The 11,429-nt window shown below is 42.3% G+C and overlaps 1 non-coding gene across 1 annotated transcript; it reads right to left on the reverse strand.

The window, feature by feature from the left end:
- Nucleotides 1-431: 431 nt before the first annotated feature.
- Trnat-ugu (transfer RNA threonine (anticodon UGU)) lies at nt 432-505 on the reverse strand. Its single transcript has one exon. It is a non-coding gene; the product is annotated as a tRNA-Thr (tRNA).
- Nucleotides 506-11,429: the final 10,924 nt, after the last annotated feature.

Raw genomic sequence — 11,429 nt, forward strand, 5'->3', positions numbered from 1 at the left:
ATTCAAAACGGCTAATGCAATACGGAGAGCACAGGATTATGCTTTGTCCAATTTTTACCAAAAATGCATTTTCGTTATTTACGTTTAGTGTGCAATCCAAGGAGCACTTTTCAACCCTTCCTCGGGCTGGAATTGTTCCTAGATAGCAACTCCCTGTTCTTCTTGGCAGGAAAAGCCGATCTGTCTAACCTGGATATGCAGCACTCGTTATTCGTCAGTGTTATCGGCGAGTATGTTTGCAGTATGAATCATTTTGTGCACGTGCGTCACGGGACGAGCTTTGATCTACATCTATATGGATACTCTGCAAATCACATGTAAGTGCCTGGCAAAGGGTTCTTCGAATCCCCTTCACAATTGATAGTTAATTGAAACCCTCAGCTGCCGACAGGTGTTGTTGATATACTTCGATGGGGACAGCTGAAAATGTGTGCCCCGACCGGGACTCGAACCCGGGATCTCCTGCTTACATGGCAGACGCTCTATCCATTTGAGCCACCGAGGACACAGATGAATACCGCGACTGCAGGTATTTATCCCTTACACGCTTCCCGTGAGACTCACATTTCCAACCGGCCACAATCCACAAACGTAATGTACGTAATAGGTGTTTGCCCATCCACTCAATACTGGCCCACACTAAGGTGACGATTCCCGTAAGATTTCGGGCAATCTGTGCGCATTCGCACAGACGAAGGTCAATGGCTGGGTAACGTTTAACCATATATATGAAGATAGTAACTGTTCTCGAAAGAACAGGCGCCACTGACGACCGGGCAGCTTCTCTAGAATACATGATAGACCGGCCTATGTGGCCGAGCGGTTCTAGGCGCTTCAGTCGGGAGCCGTGCGACCTCTACGGTCGCAGGTTCAAATCCTGCCTCGAGTATGGATGTGTGTGATGTCCTTAGGTTAGTTAGGTTTAAGTCGTTCTAAGTTCTAGAGGACTGATGACCTCAATTGTTAAGTCCCATAGTGTTCAGAGCCATTTGAACCATCAGTCCCTGTGCTTACACACTACTTACATTAACTTATGCTAAGGACAACAAACACACACAACGATGCCCAAGGGAGGACTCGAACCTCCAACGGGGGGAGCCGCGCGAACCGTGACAAGGCGTTTGAGACATGGCGGATACCCCGCGCGGCTCATGGCAGTCGTGACACTGCTTCAAACAATGGGCTGTAGAAATTTTTTTAAGCACGGATTAAAAAAAAAACCTTTCCGTTCCAAGAGTCTGGACAAGTACACCTTAAAAAAAAATGCAACTACAAAGAAATTGAATTTTCGAACTTTTTGGATGAGAACCTGTCCCTATGGAACACCGTTGATAAAATGTCACAGGGATTATGTACTCAGGTTTCACATGTGGATTAACAATTCCTAATCGAGGAATTTGCATCTCCCACCTTGGAATTCTCAGAACAGAATTTTTATCCATTACGAGATTCTCAGCCACTTGCAGAAGTGATTTCCCGTGATTCTGCAAAACTTTTCCGTTAGCCAATCGTAGCAACTATAATATTTGGTTCCTGGTGCATGACATGTCTCTTAACTTAAAGTGACCAACTCATTTGCATAAAGAGCTAACTTATCATCCGCTTCTTTACTTGCGTAGACCGTTTATGGTCTTCAAAGATTTTTTTCTTTAATCGTTTTTTATGTCTTTTATAAACTGCAACACTTTCTAAACTTAACGCCATTGAAGCATGGTCTTTTACTGAATGACCAAAAAACAATGCCGACAGCTGGAGTCGAAGGTTTTCGTTAATCAAGCCGTTTGTATTCTTGTGGTGATATCTCCATAGAATCTTTCATTCCGCAACACATATTTCTTTTATATAACTGAGAAGTGAAATACCGGTTTTCATAGATGCAGATTTAACATATTTTAATATAACGCAATAAATATTTCATTAAAATTTTCATCCCCTTACTATCGAAGTTCCAAAACCACTGAAACACATAGTTTTTAAAAATTCTAACAGAGGAGCCGAATACGAATTGTCAGATATATTTAGTAATGCTTTCATAATGAACCATTTTGAGAAACATCTCACACCCTTTAGGAGTTAGATTTTCAGAAACAATTAAACATGTATTCTTCTATTTAGAACCAAGGAGCCAAATTCAAATCTTCATCCATTTAATTCTAAAAATGCTTTCATAGTGAAATATTTCATAAAACTTTTCATCCCCTATTTCACTCTATTAATGAGTTAAATTTCCAAAAGCAACGAAACACATTCTTTTTACATCCAACTGAGAAGTCTATTACCTATTTTCATAGATGTAACTTTAACAATGCTTTAGTAGTTCTTTAATAATGATTTATTTTCAAAAAACCTTCACTATTTATTCTATCCCCCCCCCCCCCCCCAATGAAAGAATTTCGGAAAATGATAAAAACCTTTTTTTTTGTTTCTGGCTGAGAAACCAAATGTCAATTTTCGTAGTTTTGTAGTCGTAGCTTCAACAGTGACATAGGGACATATTTTTTTTTAAAAAAAACTTTTCAACCCATATTTCACCCCCTTAGGAGTGGAATTTCGAAAAATCTCTTCTTAAATGGTGCTTTCAGCGTAATATTTACACCTTCATCAAATTTCACGTCTGTATACTTTGCAGGTTGGGCTGGAAAGCGATGAGTGAGTGGATACATGTGCCCCTATCGCATCTCCTTGGAGGTTGTAGTTCCAAAAACAGTGAAACACGTATATTTCAATAATAGAATTTCCATAGATTTATCTTTAAAAATTCTTTCACACTGAATTATTTTCATAAAACATTTCATCCTATATTCCCCCTCCTTATGAATTGAATGTATCAAAAACAGTGAGACATGTAATTTTTTTTTATTTTTACTTTAACCGAGAAGCCAAATTCAGGTTTAAATATATTTAGCTTTAAAAATGCTTTCATAATTAAATATTTCATGAAACATTTCATCCTCTATGTAATGGGATTGTGGTAGTGACACACCAAAATCACAATAGTAATCCGTTGTAGTTGCTACACATTTTATTACAATCAAAAGCATTATAAAATCACAATCACAAAAATACAAGAGATTGCCTTATAAGGCCAGATCAGATGGACAAATAATAAATAAATTTCTTTACGTGGAACAAGACCCGTTAAACTTCAAATTTGGATATGACTAGGTAAATATACTTAGGTAAGGCTTTACTTAAATAGTACAAATGTGCATAGAATGCGCAGCAGAACTCTCATTACTTCCAATCAGCAGAGAAACAGATTAAGCCTAAGAAACAGAATTTTTAACGTTTGGCTACCCAACTTTCCATAACAAAACTATATACAAATGATTAAAGCAATTAAGGAGGTACTTTAATTTTGACCAAACCGACCTTCAAATTTACTTACTCAATTGATTAATCAACAATATTCTTAGAATGATTACAACTAGAACATGACCATATGACAATTTCCTTAAAATAAGGTTGCTTCAATATTTCGTGTGAATTGGCGATAGACGCGAGCAGACCAAGGATTCAAATCAATACGAGAGATCCACGAGACAGGGAGTGACATAGAAATATACTCAACTTGACAATGCAATTGAACTTTGGATGCTATAGTTCTCCACCGGAACGATGGAATCACGCGAAAGTGACAACATAACCGAAGATGTAAAGGAGAGGACATGGCCTTAAACATCTCTCTGCCGCCGTGGTGCTCTGTTCCCAGTATGCTAGCGTCGATCGCTGCCAATTATCTCTAACACAACACACATCAAGGGTAGAGAGTTTTCTGAGACATATACTACACAACCTTATCTGGAGAACAGGTGAGCATTACAACTGAACTGAAACAAATGAGCCTCCGTCAGTTACTTGCCCAGTGCCAGCCCTTAAACTTTGATTAATAAGTTCGCTAAAAGTCATGCCGAAGTTAAGATGACAAGATTTATCTCCAGGTTCCGCATATTAGGGGCAGAGACAATGAATTGGCGACGCTCTTAGCCGTATGTTCGCGGGAGAGTCTGGGGAAGGCAAGGGCCACGTGGAGCCGGATCTTGGAGCGAATTTCCTTCTCTCCGAGACACCCGGTTTCTTCTGCGACTCAGCCGGCAAACAGGCTGTGGACCCCAGGTGGGGACCGAATAGGCAGCAGTAGGCGGATGGCGACGTCGTTACTGGCTGTTGCCCTGTTGCCTTCGGGGGGGCGGGGGACTCTTGTGTAAAGGGGGAGACAACCGTGGTGAAGTGAAGGTCTCTATTCCACAGGAACGAGTTAGCATGATATATCCACGATTCGGTGGTCGGAGGTCATTTGGCGCTATACAAGACCTAGAACCGAGTTCGGGAACACATGTTTTGGCCCAACCTATATCGCGATGTCAGGAGATTTGTTGGCAACTGTGTCCAGTGTAAGCGCGGTAAGCCCGATGTGGGTCCGTGCAGAGAACTACTACAGTCGCTTAGGGAGCAGTGTCCTCTGGACCGCGACTCAAAGATCGAAGCAACGATCGATGGAAACTGGCGCCAGAAACGCACCAGCTCACTCTATTTCATCCCCTTAGGGGTTGAACTTCCAAAAACACTAAAACACGTATTTTCTTATTTGTAACCTTGAAGTCAAATACCAATTTTCGTAGATGTAGCCTTAAAAATACTTTCATAGTTATTCCATAATTATTTATCTCAAAATAAAATGTTCACCCGCTATTTCACTTCATTCCCAGTAATAATGGAACACATATTTCTTTATTTCTGACCTAGAAACCAGATACAAATTTTCGTATGCCTAGCTTCAAAATTACCTTAATAGCTACATGTTTCAAAAATCCTATAATTTCCTGTGTCTCCCCCTTTCAGTGTAGGAGGGATAGTGTCGTACAAGAGACAGTATACTCAGTAGACAACGAACTGCTAGTTGTGAAATCAGCGACATAGGAACCGAGACTGACACAGAAGGTGCTGAAGGTGAAGCACACTAGACTCGTGTCTACCACGGCTTCTAATAATATCGATTTACCATGAACGGAAGTTCCGAAAAGTGAGCAAGTAATTTTACAGTAAATTCAGTACCGATGGAGAGGATATACAACGAAAAACATTTCTATAAAATTTCAGAAATAATGAAATATTCCACTCAAGTCGCGCGGCAGAACACGCAATGGATATGCTTGCACTTAAGACGGAAAGCCCCACGTGCTTACGCAGGCTTACGACAGATCTCAAAATTTGGCAGTAGGCGTAAGCCAACCTCGTGTGCTGCTACCTGTTGTTGATGCCAGGCATCAAGGTCTCAGTAGTACGGCCATGCACTGGAGAGTAGTTGCTTTGTAAGCACTCCGTCTTCAGTCCACGAGTGGCCTACTGGGACGGGACCATCCGACCGCTGCGTCATCATCCGTGGAGGATGCGAACAGGAGGGGCGTGGGGTCAGCACACTGCTCTCCCCGTCGTTATGGCGGTTTTCTTTGACCGGAGCCGCTACTATTCGGTCGAGTAGCTCCTCGATTGGCACCACGAGGCTGAGTGCACCCCGAAAAATGGCAAGAGCGCATGGCGGCCTGGATGACCACCCATTCAAGTGCCGACCACGTCCGACAACGCACTTAACTTCGGTGATCTCACGTGAACCAATGCAACCTCAGGGGCAAGGCCGTTGCCGCAGATATTTTAGAGTAGTTGCTAACGTTTCATAATTATCTAGTTTACGGGGAAAATGTAAAAATGGCGATTGTCACCAAAGCTACAACTAATCGGAATTTCTGGTTAGTTATCAAGTGGTCTTGTGTGCGAGCCTGAATTTTTCATCCTTTGCGGTGGGAATGATTCAAACCTGTCATGTTCTTCTTATGAAGTGTTCTATTTATTTTACACACAATGATCATTTGTAGTTGTGTTGAGTTACTACCTTGATAAATTTTTGGATGGCGCACGTATCATAACTGAGATCTGCGCTTGCGCTTAATGGCTGAAGGTGAATTAGCGTAATGAGTAGTAGCGAATGTTATAGTAACATGTTTGTAAATTATTTCAGGTAAATTACGTTAGTCGTGTAATATTATCCGTATACCAGTACAGTATGTGGGCCAATTACGTTAGTCATGGAATACTATCCGTATAAGACTATGTCACCTTGATGTCCCGGAATTTGCTTCAATTTTGGAATCCACGAAAGAACTGGAAATTTTTCTTTACACAGCTTTCCATATAACTTCTATTACAGTGATTCAGTCTTGTCTGTCACTCGACTTTTCTGATCGGGAAATAAATTCTATCGCTCAGATGCTTATTACCTCTTCGTGTTTCTATTTGCCGATATTGCTCATAAACACTTACATATCTCAAAGTTGCTATGGACAGTGATGGAACGACACACTTTTCTATGGCGACACTGCAGTTTAGAGATAGAAAAACCGATCGGTTAAAACGATATGGGTATTTTAGTTCTGAATAACCCATGTCTTTCGGTATTTGTTTGCTCTCGGTTATAACAAGTATCTTTTTTTTTCCTGATAACCACGTAAAAACAGATATATCGATTAGCCACAGCAGCCGCAGTAAAATTTTTAGTTTTCAAGTAAACCTTTTTTTAAAAAAGACGAGTAATTTTTATTCGTAAGATTTCCATAGCTCTGAAATACTGCGTTATTACAGATAAATGGGAAAAGTGATGTATGCCACTTTAATAACACTGCTGACAGAAACGAGCAACAAATGGATTGGTCCAGCATTGCCGAGACAATATTGTGCCTGTTATACAAGCAGTGCGCGAGACTGGACGCAGTTTCTCGCTGTTGTCGAACGTCAGTTGTAACAGAGAATGGCACCATCTGGAAGTCTGGAAGTATTTTACGATATGCGGTAACGAGTGAAGCACATGGGTTGATTTGGTCGACTTGAAACATCATACAAGGAAAAAAGTTAAAATTTCCGGGATAAAAATAGAAAGTGCCTGATCTGCTGCCTGTGTCTACGTAGTATGCCGTTATCTGCTTGTAGCCCTTGAAAACAGAGAAATAAAAACGAAAAAGAGTTCTCCAGCCGAAGTATTCACCCTTTATTGCAGGACTATACGTAACTCCCGCATAGTGCTGTGATAACCGATTACAATATAATTTTTGAGCAGAGCTTCTAAAAACTAAAATCAGTAGGAGAATACTGGCAGTTTTCTGTAGTACGGAAGCACTCGCCATATTTTGAGAGAAGCAGCGAACAGCTGACAAAGTTTTATTTGACTATTTATTTTAAATTATGTCCGAAAGAACAGACACCATATCCATATACGTATATGGTTCTGGCAATACCAGCCATGACCTTCTTCTGTGAAGATGCACACGTATTCCCCGAACTGTTACGGCACTTGGTAAGAATGTCTTCCACGAGTAATGAGTGTGTTGGTGTGGGACACTACGAATGTAGTGTGTGCACATACTATGTGAGTCTCGCGGGAGGCCTGTGCGAGATAGTCCCTGCAGTCACTATCGTCTGTGCCCTCGGTGGCTCAGATGGACAGAGCGTCTGCCATGTAAGCAAGAGATCCCGGGCTTTAGTCCCAGACGGGGCACACATTGTCACCTGTCCCCGTTGATGTATATCGACACCCGAGATCAGCTGACCGTATTAATATAATTCTAATTTCGTTCTGGACGGCTGCAGGTCATCATAAAAGTATTTAATTTTACGTGTTGATTCCATTTATCAAGAAACTGAGAAAGTCAAATTTTTTAAATCTTTGTAGGATTCCTACGTTTACTAGAGGAAATAATGTAAATAAAAGACTGAAAATCGGTTATTACAAGCACTGGAATAGTGACGGGCTTTAACAATTAGGTTAAAGTGAGCCGAAAACCAGTTGTTTCAGCGATAACCGACATTCCCACTAGAGTTCTGCGTGGTAAGATTGACGCGCAATTGACGCATGGTGCACGGAATGGCAATTGAATCTCAATGTAGACAAGTGCAATCCGACAACAGAGGAAGTGGGTTACAATACGCTTGTTCGCCCACTGCTTGAATACTGCTCAGCAGTGTGGGATCCGTACCAGATAGGGTTGATAGAAGAGAGAGAGAAGATCCAACGGAGAGCAGCGCGCTTCGCTACAGGATCATTTAGTAATCGCGAAAGCGTTACGGAGATGACAGATAAACTCCAGTGGAAGACTCTGCAGGAGAGACGCTCAGTAGCCCGGTACGGGCTTTTGATAAAGTTTCGAGAACATACCTTCACCGAAGAGTCAAGCAGTATATTTCTCCCTTCTACGTATATCTAGCGATGAGACCATGAGGATAAAATCAGAGAGATTAGAGCTCACACAGAAGCATACCGACAATCCTTCTTTCCACGTACAATATGAGACTGGAATAGAAGGGAGAACCGATAGAGTACCCTCCGCCACAGACCGTCAGGTAGCGTGCCTAGTATGGATGTAGATTTAGACATCTAGAACAGTTTTTCAGGAAGGTTACTGCAGCTCTGATGTTCTCAAAATGAACGGGCCAGCCATTGGCGTCCTCGAGGGGGAGGGGAGGAGGTGGGGAGGGGAGAAGAGGCAAAGGGGCACTTTCACCCATAGCCCCCAACCCTCCCTGGAATCTGGAGTAAAGAGGTTTTATTCGTTACAGTATACTCATACTCTTCCAGATAAGACTTCTCCACAATACTGCTAAACCTTAGCTTTGACCAGTTGTAGCGCTTATAGAGTTAGGGTCTTGCAGCTTGTTGCATCTCGTAACTGACCAGCTGATTTGTACACACAGTGCCAGTTTCAGAATCATGCACTCCAGCCCCGACGCGCCTCCCGCACTCCCCTCCACTGGAAATATTTCTGCAGATTCCAGTCTGCCACTGTGCATATGTTTTGATAACATCCTGGTTTTAATAGCATCGAAGGAACAGCATTGCGCAGTAAAGGGTAGACCTAGCACAGAACACACCATTCACATTGAAACGCATCACTTAGTAGATGGTGAAGTACTCTGAAGCTAGCCAGATAGAAACAGAAGTTCCTGGCACTATATTTGACCCAAATTCTAATCTTACACTAATCTCTTGTATCTACCTACCACGCCCTCAAAAAGCCAACGATTTACTATTATCAGAAGTTCCGAAAAATGAGGAAGAAATTGGCCCACACTTTTTTCCGTTGTGTATTATTTCGATTCCCCCATAAAGGGAATGGACTTGTAGCCACAGGTTACACAAGCGATAGATGGCTTAAAATACATAAAAAGAGATGACAATAAGAGACGATTTTTAAAAACACAATGATACACGGTATTTTCGATTTTTACAGGAAAATAATGGATGACAAAATAAAGGTTTTTGAAAAATACGCTGGTGGACAATATTGGGGATTTTTTATCTTTATAGATGACTAGCGGAAAAGCATGGCGTTGACCAGGCATTTATTTACAGCTGTGCGTCCACGCCCGTACAATGCAGCGTCTGGCCTTGTCCTGAATTTTTATAACGTATCTCCTGAAACATGTGTCGTACAATGATATAATTTTGTAGGTACGTTCAGCGTCATATGCGGATACTGTCTGCGAAATTTATTGCGAATATAGTAGCAAAGAAGTAACAAATTTAAATGTCACGAATGCTGTGATGCCCACACACTTGGGTGCAACTAATGTACACGGAATGCTTGGCACGATCATTATAGCTACCATCACCTATGGTCGAAATTGGACCATCTGTGTCGACGTAGTGAAAATATAAATGTGCATAACATGGTAAACGTCCATTCTTTCGAGCCATCGGACCTGATCTACGATCAAAAATATCTTGTAAATGTGGTAGGGGCCACGGCCTTGCCGCAGTGGATACGCCGGTTCCCGTCTGATTACTGAAGTTTAGCACTATCGGGCGAGGTCGGCACTTGGATGGGTGACCATCTGGGCCGCGATGTGCTGTTGCCATTTTTCGGGTTGCACTCAGCCTTGCGATGCCAGTTGAGGAACTACTCGACCGAATAGTAGCGGCTCCAGTCAAAGGAAACTACCACAACGAGTGGGAGAGCCAGCTCCTCCTCCACCCTCAGTGAGGATAACGTGGCGGTAGGATGGTCCTGATTGGCCACTTGTGGCCTGAAGACGGAGTGCTTTTTTAAAGTAGTGCTGCCTAGATAAAACTGACAGTCTAGGCTCAGGGACTGTCCTCGGTAAATGCTGCATTGGACCTACGAATACTATTAAAATAACAGTTTGAGTTCTCTTTAATTGTCCAATCATCTGAAGTGAGTCCTTATTACAGTGCGCTGAAAAATAGATTTTACGTTAATGGAAGATAAATTTTATGTTTCCAGAATGAGATTTTCACTCTGCAGCGGAGTGTGCGCTGATATGAAACTTCCTGGCAGATTAAAACTGTGTGCCCGACCGAGACTCGAACTCGGGACCTTTGCCTTTCGCGGGCAAGTGCTCTACCATCTGAGCTACCGAATCACGACTCACGCCCGGTACTCACAGCTTTACTTCTGCAAGTATCCGTCTCCTACCTTCCAAACTTCACAGAAGCTCTCCTGCGAACCTTGCAGAACTAGCACTCCTGAAAGGAAGCTGTGAGTGCCGGGCGTGAATCGTGCTCCGGTAGCTCAGATGGTAGAACACTTGCCCGCGAAAGGCAAAGGTCCCGAGTTCGAGACTCGGTCGGGCACACAGTTTTAATCTGCCAGGAAGTTTCATATCAGCGCACACTCAGCTGCAGACTGAAAATATCATTCTGGAAACATCCCCCAGGCAGTGGCTAAGCCATGTGCCCGCAATATCCTTTCGTTCAGGAGTGCTAGTTCTGCAAGGTTCGCAGGAGAGCTTCTGTAAAGTTTGGAAGGTAGGAGACGGATACTGGCAGAAGTAAAGCTGTGAGTACCGGGCGTGAATCGTGCTTCGGTAGCTCAGATGGTAGAGCACTTGCCCGCGAAAGGCAAAGGTCCCGAGTTCGAGTCTCGGTCGGGCACACAGTTTTAATCTGCCAGGAAGTTTCAAATTTCATGTTAATGGCGGCAAATTAACTTTACCCTAATGACACACAAGGTCAATGCCGTTCTATCACATAAAGTATTCTCAGATCGAAATGTTTAGCATTACAAAATCTCCAATGTAGATTCATCATGCCACAATTATAATTCTCAAAATAATTTGGAGCTACGTTCAATGAATATTTAAATGCATCTTTCAAAACAATAATAGAATTCTCATTAGATCATCATTACCAGTGGCTAGAGAATTCCTATTATTTCGTCTACCAAAAACCGCGTCTCACTATGGCTACTTCAGTACAGTTTTGTTTTCCACTGCTGACAATAGAAACGATCTGGTAGATGTGGCATTGTAGATGCCCAGTATGCGTGTCTTAATGGAAATAAACCGTCTGGAACGTTTACCCTTGAACGTCCCTGGAATGGGATTTCATGGAACGTTATTACTTTCCTGTGTCCATTTCTATC

The sequence above is a fragment of the Schistocerca gregaria genome, unplaced genomic scaffold (assembly GCF_023897955.1).
Source record: "Schistocerca gregaria isolate iqSchGreg1 unplaced genomic scaffold, iqSchGreg1.2 ptg000308l, whole genome shotgun sequence".
Taxonomy (NCBI): Eukaryota; Metazoa; Arthropoda; class Insecta; order Orthoptera; family Acrididae; genus Schistocerca; species Schistocerca gregaria.